Consider the following 8,735-nt stretch of genomic DNA (forward strand, 5'->3'; position numbering starts at 1 on the left):
TATAAATGCACTTATTGCAAAATATTGAATGGTTCAGGAAGCATCAGAAGAAAATGGAAGGAATATACAGAGTCGCTGTACCAAAAAGACCTGGTTGATCTTCATCCATTTCAGGAGGTGGCAGATGATTAAGAACCAATGGTATTGAAGGAAGAAGGTGAGACTGCACTGGAGGAATTGGTGAAGAACAAGGCTCCAGTAACTGACGGAATATCCATTGAGCTGTTTCAACAAACGGATGCCCAGCTGGAGGCACTCATTCGGCTATGCCAAGAGATTTGGAAGACAGCTTCCTGGCCAACTGATTGGAAGAGATCCATATATGTACCCATTCCAAAGAAAGGTGATCTCACAGAATGTGGAAATTATCGAACAATGTCACTAATATAGCATGCAAGTAAAATCTTACTGAAGATAATTCAAAGACAGTTGCAGTAGTACATTGACAGAGAACTTCCAGAAATGCAAGCTGGTTTCAGGAGAGGACATGGAACAAGGATATCATTGCTGATGTCAGATGGATCTTGGCTCAAAGCAAACAATACCAGAAAGATGTTTACTTGTGTTTTATTGACTATGCAAAAGCATTTGATTGTGTGGATCATAACAAATTGTGAATAACATTGAAAAGAATGGGAATTCCATAACACTTGATTGTACTTATGAGGAACCTGTACATAGACCAGGAGGCTGTTGTTCTTACAGAACAAGGGGACACTGCATGGTTTAAAATAAAGAAGGGAGTGTGTCAGGGTTGTATCCTTTCACCATACTTATTCAATCTATATGTTAAGGCAATAATCTGAGAAGCTGGACTATATGAAGAAGAACATGGCATCAGGATTGGAGGAAGAATCATTAACAACCTGCGATATGCTGACAACACAACTTTGCTTGCTGAAAGTGAGGATAACTTGAGGCACTTACTAATGAAGACTGAAGAATACAGTCTGCAGTATGGATTGCATCTCAATATAAAGAAAACAAAAATCCTCACAACTGGACCTATAAGCAGCATCACGATAAATGGAGAAAAGATTTGAAGTTGTCAAAGACTTCACATTGCTTGGTTCTACAATTGATGCCAATTGGAGCAGCAGTCAGGACATCAGAGGACGCATAGCACTGGGCAAGTCAGCTGCAAAGGACCTCTTTCAAGTGCTGAAGACAAAAATGTCTCCTTGAGGACTGAGGTGCATTTGACACAAGCCATGGTATTTTCAATTGCCCCATATGTATGTTAGAGCTGGACAACGAATAAGGAAAAGAAAAGTTGATGCTTTTGGGTTGTGGTGCTGGCGAAGATTGCTGAAAGTACCATGGACTGCTAAAAGATCTAACAGGTCTGTTCTGGAGGAAGTGTAGCTGGAATGCTCCTTGGAAGCAAGAATGGCCAGACTTTGTCTTACCTACTTTGGTCATGTTGGCAGAAGGGACCATTCCCTGGAGAAGGATGTCATACTTGGTAAGGTGGAGGGTTGACGAAAGAGAGGAAGTCCCTCAATGAGATGGATCTGGCATGGGACCGGGCAGTGTATCATTCTGCTGTGCATAGATAGGGTCACTGTGAGTGGGAGATGACTCAACAGCACCTAACAGCAACAACAACAACATAAATGCACCCATATATAATCGTATGTATATATCTTTGTAAGTTTGGATCTCCGCTATCCTAATATGATACTTTGGGAATCTTTCCATATCAATACAGAAAGCTCTTTCTGATTTCTTTCAAAACCTGTGTTATAGGTATATGCTGTGCTATGTTTTCTTTAACCACTCCCCTTCTTTAAATTTTGTTGTGGTAAAATATATATAATAAAAAATGTCATTTTGACCATTTTTAAGTGCACAGTTCTGTGGCATTAGTTACATTAACAATGTTGTACAATCTTCACTAACATTTACCTCCAAAACTTTTTCATCACCCCAAACAGAAACTCTGTACCATTAAACAATAACTCTGCATTCCTTCCTCCCTCCAGCAGCTGGTAACCTCTACTCTACTATCTCTATATTTTCCTGTTCCAGGTATTTCTTACAAGTTGAATCAAAAAATGTGTATTCTTTTGTGTCTGACTTCTGTCACTCAGCACAAGGGCCTATTCAACACCCAGCATCGGCTTTTGTTTGTTCCTTTGCCACATGGCTTCCAGGTCCTCATCCTAACCTCCAGACATCATGCTGTCTAGAAGGGGACAAATCGCTAAGGATCATCTCATCTGACACCCATTTTATGGATGAAAACACTGAGGTCCAAGAGAGCCAGATTAGGTGCTGCAGTATGGGTCTTCTGACTCCCAGACCAGGACCCTGCCCACCTCACAACCTGCTTCTCAGAGCCTGGAGGGTCCTGGGCAGGGTGGGAAGAGGAGAGAGGAGAGCTGTGTCTGATGGCTTCTGGATACCCATTTCTTGTGATTCTGTCAGTCTCTCAAGAGACCCCTTCACATCCCATCTCCTCCCTTCCATTTTAAAGACAAGTTGCTTGTAAAAGAGTCTAAATGATGTCATTTATAGCAGAGGAGTTTAGAGCAGGTTATGAAAATGTGTGCCTTGGGGGTAGGGAAATTGTTTTTCTTTTTTTCCATCTCTCTTTTGACTTTCTCTTCCAAGAGCTAAACTGGAATTGTCTGGAGCCCAGCAAACTCTTGAGAAATCAGTGCTGGTAGGGGCTCAACTGTGGAACTGGGGCTGGGCACCACCCAGGCAGGCATTTCTGGAAAGCCTGGGTCAAAATGGGTACCCACAGAGGAGGAGGTTGGGAATCTGGACCATGGAATTCCAGGTCTGCAGCTTCAGGAACTTCTTTGAGGAGTTTCTTAAGAAGAGAAAGGAGATGTGGAAGAAGTAAAGGAGAAAGCCAGCAGGAGAGATTCAAACTGAAATCAGAATTTGGGAAAGAGATCTTCTGGGCAGGCAGGCAGAGGCAGAGGCAGTGTGGTGTGGAGGAAAGTGCTTCCATTTGAGTCCAGAAGAGCTCCAGGCCCCTGCTGTGAACTCTGCATGACTGTACCTATCCCCAGACCCTCAGTGTCTTCACTTGAGCTAATCCCTGAACTGCCAAAATGGCTGTGAGAGAAACAGGATATGATGGGGAGGTAACAGTACCCTGTAAAGCTCTCACAAGGAAAAAGAAGCAGTCATTTTCATTATTCACAAAGATCTATCAAGCTTGGGCCTGTGCTCTGAGAGAGTCAAAGCTGAGAAAGAGTCCAGCATGAGCTCTAAGTGAGCACCTCACCCTCAGGTCCTGTTCTACAGTAATCTACCCTCCCACGTCAGACCACAGCACTTCTCAATATATGCTCTCTTAGTTGTCCACCATCTCAGAGTCCTAGCCCCAAACCTAGGAAGGAGGCAGGGTGGAGATAATTTATACTGGATAGCGACTTACCCAAAGTCATGGAGCTACTATATAGAAGAGGCTGGTCTGGAGCTCAGGCCAGTTCTCTGATCACTGGGCCCTTTGGTTCATCAACAAATAAATAACAGCAAGTCTGGCTGCTTGTAGCTGCAAACAGAGTTGGCATCACTTACAAATATTTACAAACTCCTACTCTGTGCCAAAGGGGCTCTGGTGGTGTAGTGTGTAAAACATTTATTTGGCTGCTAACCAGAAGATCAGTGGTTCAAACCTACCAGCTGCTTAGTGGAAGGAAGATGAGGCAATTTACTTCTGTAAATATTTACAGCCCACTCCTCAGAAGGAAGGTTGGGCAATCTACTTCTGTAGTGATATTGCCTTGGAAACCCATGGAGGGGTTGCTATGAGTTGGAATTGACTCTATGGTTGTGGGTTTGGTCTTTTTTGTTTGTTTACCCTGTGTCAAGGGGACCCCAGGCAGCACAAATGGCTAAGCACTTGATTATCAACCAAAACGTTGACATTTCAAACCCATCCATAAGGTGCCTGGTGATCTGCTTCTGAAAGGTCACAGCCCGATGAAACAGTTTTACTCTGTAACACAAGAGATCACATGACTTGGAATCAACTCTATGGCAACTGGTTTGTCTTTTTGGTTTATTCTGTGCCAGGTACTCTTCTAAGGACTTTATAAACTTATTTAATCCTCACAACAACCTTATGAAGTGAATGCTATTATCATCTGATGGTGTATGGGAAAACAGAGGCACTGAAAGGGTAAGTAACTTACCTGTAATCACACAGCCAGTAAGTAAGTGGGAGTTTTGGAATATGAATCTAGCAGGTCTGGCTCCAGTTCAGGCTCTTAAATCCTAGCTATATGCAAATTCCTTGGGTAAAAAGTCCTGGGGCAAGTTCTTGGAAGACAGCGACATGTGATGAAGATCTAGCTCCTTTCTGAAATCATCCCTTGGCCAGAGAGCCCGAGCGAGGCCTGTGGTAGGAACGACAGCGACTCTGAGTTCCAGGGTCAGGCTTGTTTAAATCTCTTTGGGTACTAGGAGATCTCATGTGTCAAGTGCCAGTTGACAAGAGCAGGGCACCTCCTTAAACCTCCCAGTCTTCCCACCCAGTTCTAAGAACAAGAAACCTGGGTATCAACCTCTCTGTCCCTTTGCTCCTCTCTACCCCACAGCCCATCTATTGTGAATCTAGTCAGCTCTGCACTGTAATATGTCTTGTATTGACTTCTCTCTGTCTCCCTGCTACCCACTTTTGGATTAATAGTCTTCTAGGTTCTCCCTGTTTCCTCTCTCACCCTCCTACCATGATTTTTACACATAGCTGCTGAGGGGATTCACTTAAAATAGAAATCAAGTCATGTTCCTCTCCACTTAAAAACTCTTCATTGCACTTAAATAAAACACAGATTTCTGACCAAGGCCTAGAAGGTCCTGAATGACCCACTCCCTGCTAACCTCACCAACTTCATCTATGCCATTTACCCTCAGTCACCATGCCCCAGTCAGATTGGCTTGTTGGGTTCATATTTGTCTTCCCTAGCACCTAGCAAGGAGCTCTGGTAGCATAGTGCCTAAAGCACTTGACTGCTAAAGAGAAGGCTGGTGGTTCAAACCCACTAGCCTCTCCTCAGAAGGAAGGTTGGGCAATCTACTTTGGTAGTGATACTGCCTCGGAAACCCAAGGAGGGGTCGCTATGAGTCGGGGCCAACTCAATGGATAATAACAACAACAGCACCTAACAAAGACTACTATATGGTAGATGTGCAATAAATATTTTTGAGTGAATGAATGAAATCTTAGAAAACCAACGGGGGTCTGTGGAAGCCAAAGACAGGTTATATTCTTCCCTTTGCCAATTCCATCCATCTTTCCATTCACATCAACTCTCCTGTTGTGGTTGTCCTCCCTTTCTCAGATCCCTTGGATAACATATTCACCTATGTTTCCTGCAACAGCCTTATCATTCTGACCCGGGTAAATCTCTAATTAGCTCATTTAATCTACATGACCACACTTTGAAGTAGATATTGGGATTATTTCCATTTTACAGATGGGGAAATGAAGAAAGGTCAAATCACTTGTCCAAGGTCTCAGGTCTAGTAAATGGAGGAACCAGGACTCATACTCAGGAATGTGAAGTTGGAGCCCATGCCTTCACTGCAGTCCTTGTCCAACTCCCATGATGAGCATTTGGACATCTCTTTCTCACGTACAGGAGTATGCAATAGCTCAGCATCCCACCCAGTTGTATTTTCCACACTTGCCTGATTCATGAGAATCATGTAGGACACTTAAGAAAAATACAGATTCTAAGGCATGGACACAGGGAAGAGGTAACTATTGGGAGGAAGTGGGAGGGGAGCTGTTGCATTGTGGTAAATTTTGGTCAATGTCATGAGACAAAGTGTGTGTGAACTGCTGTATGGAACGTGAATTTACTCTGTAAATTTTCACCCAAATCACAATAATAATAATAATAAAACATTCTAAAGCCTCTTGCCTATCGGGTCTGTTTCAATGGGCTGAGGTGAGGAGCCAAGAATCTGCATTTTTAACAAGTGCTAGAGAGGATTTTGCTGACCAGGCAGACTTCTGGCCAGTGCTATCACCATGATCATATAAATAGCACTAACAGCAAGGGTTAGGGTGTCTGTGAACTTGGAAATTGGAGCTAGCAGCCTGGCAAGGCTACACTCTTAGTTCCAAGCCCATGTAACAGTGACTTTCCAGGGCATGACTTTCCAGGGACAACATCCTTTCAAGGATTACGAAAAAGCTGGTGTCAACTAACACGAGTCTCTTCTTGGGTGATTATATGAGGTAAAGTAAAACAGGCATTCTGGTGTGGCAAGTACACATGGGTTAGTGAATGCATGTGGAATGTGTGTACATGTGTATGTGGTGGTCTAGTATGTGGGGGGATATGTACATGTATCTGTATAGTATACGGTGTGTGTGTGAATATGGGTATGTGTGTGGTATGAGTCTATGAGAAGTATAGATTTGTCTGTGTGGTGCAGTGTGTGTGGTGTGTGGTATGAGTTTGTGTGTGTGTGGGATACATGTCTGTGAGGTGTGGGGTTTGTGTGTGCACATGCAAATGTGTGTTTCTAAAGAACTTGCAGTATGTCTATCCTTGTGAATATGTGTCTGTGAGTCCCAATAGTGAACGTGTGAGTGTGTGTAAGTGTGTGGTATATGTGATGCCTGTGGTGTGGGGTTGTCCCATGCACATGTGCTCCCCTCAGCCGGTGTTAAACACTCTTTGGACAGCTCACTAGGTAAACATTCAATAATGTAATTTGGAAACCAGTCCCCAGGGCCCTGCTGTGTGGCCAGGCAGCTGGCGGGTGGTGGCTGGATTAAGATATTAGCGCATTAATGCCATATCAAAGCCCAGCACCCACGGCCGAGGGAGTGTCTGCTGACAGCCCCACAGTGCCCAGGCTTCACAGGCCGGCAGCCCCCGCTGCATCTCTTGGAATCACAAGGAGGCCTTGTGCTCAGAGCCTGCTCTGAGAGCTGTGGGGCTCCGCAGACATGAGCTCATGCCTACCAGTGCCTTCAGGAGGAGGTGGGTGGCCTGCCTGCCGGCTAAACCACTAAACTTCATCCCTACCACAGGGGCCAGGCCATGGGAGGAGTGGGAGCTGGGCTTTTGGCCTAAGCTGGCCTTTTCGACTAGCCAAAGTAGGTACCTACTAATGTGTTTGTTGAATGAATGAATGAATGAATCTCTTCCCAGGAACTTTATTGAAATTCCTCAATAGTGTGTGTCAAGTCCCTCTCACCTCAAGATTTCCATTGCCTAGCGGTGCTTGGTAGACAGTGATGTTTAATTCTTGTGCATTGACTAGATGGACTAGACTGGAAGTCAGGAGACGCAAGTTTAAAGCTTGATTTTTGCCTTTATCTGTTTGGTGGCCCTGAGGGCAGAGTCTTTACCTCACTGGGGACACCCTGTTCCCATGAAGTAAACAGTGATATTGATTCTAGTCCTCAGTTGCAGAACCCATGGATGTGTAGGTAGCTATATATCTGAGTAATTTTTCATGAAAATCTAACCTTTTCCTACCTGTAGGGCGTTCAGAAAATTAATGCAAACCATCCTGGAGAGAGGTCCCCAGTACTGTCTAGAAAGGACAAGGACCAATGTAGAGTTTTCCACTCAGGAGGCTGGACTGGGAAGAGGAAGGAACATAGGCTCAGATACATGACCCCAGAGTGTCTGAGCTGGGTCCACATCAAAGACAATTTAGCTTGATCCTCCATTTTCTACAAGTGGCTACTGAGGCTCATAGAAGAGAAAGGATGTACCCAAGATCATCCAGCAAAGAAAGACTTGTCTAAGCTAGAACTAGGACAAGTGTCTTGTCTTATCTGAGAATACAGATTCTGTAGCCCCTGGCACTCGGTTGCATTAGGGAAGGGGCTATGGACGAAAGAGAGGATGAGGCTGGGGCTGGTGATTTTATCATCCCTTTCCCAGAGACAGCCCCAGACTCACAAAGTGAAAAAGCATCTTCTGACAATTAGATTGCTAAATGATAAACATTATTGTCAGTAATAGAATAGTCTGCAGTTGGTAATAGTAATAAAAACTAACTCTAGTGAATGTCTTACTGTATTCTGCATGTTGTGTTAAATACACTACACATTTTGACTTATTCATCCCCACAAAACCTTATCCTCATTAAAATTTCAGAAATGAAAGTTATTTGCCCCATTACAGTACAAGGAATCCAGCATGCAAACCAGAATCAGGCCTCTTTACACTAGATGATACTATGATCCTTGAAAGTGGTGGGCTTTCTGCCTCTGAGAAGAGGCTGGTGGGGGTGACTGTGGAGGGCTCCTGGATTTCAGGGCAAAGGAGGTAGGGGAGAATATCAGTCTTGATGCTTCTGAGTCTATTATTTTATTGCTGGGAGAGTCTTTGACTTCCATGAATCTGTATTATGAGTCAAGGAGTTTGAAGATTTATGTTGATATGATCATGATCCTTTGCTCCTCGAACCCAGAAGGGGGCTGTGCATAACTATAAGGAGACTGTCCCAGAGGCCTATGTCTATTTTCCAGCCCAAAGAAGAGTCATATCCAACAGCATATGAAAGACAGAATGAAAAATGTATCTTCTCTGGTTTTTCTCTTGAAAATTTTCTCTTGAGTCCTTGAATCCTTGTTTGTCAGAGTTGGAGGATTCCTTGGGGGTTAACAAGTTTGAGGCTTGACCATAGTTATAGAACAGGTTAATGTTGTTGTTGTTATGTGCCGTCGAGTCGGCCCCGACTCATAGCGACCCCTCCTTGGGTTTCCGAGGCAGTATCACTACGGAAGTAGGATT

The sequence above is a fragment of the Orycteropus afer genome, unplaced genomic scaffold (genome assembly GCF_000298275.1).
Source record: "Orycteropus afer afer isolate SDZICR_OR568_19922 unplaced genomic scaffold, OryAfe1.0 scaffold00169, whole genome shotgun sequence".
NCBI classification, from domain to species: domain Eukaryota; kingdom Metazoa; phylum Chordata; class Mammalia; order Tubulidentata; family Orycteropodidae; genus Orycteropus; species Orycteropus afer.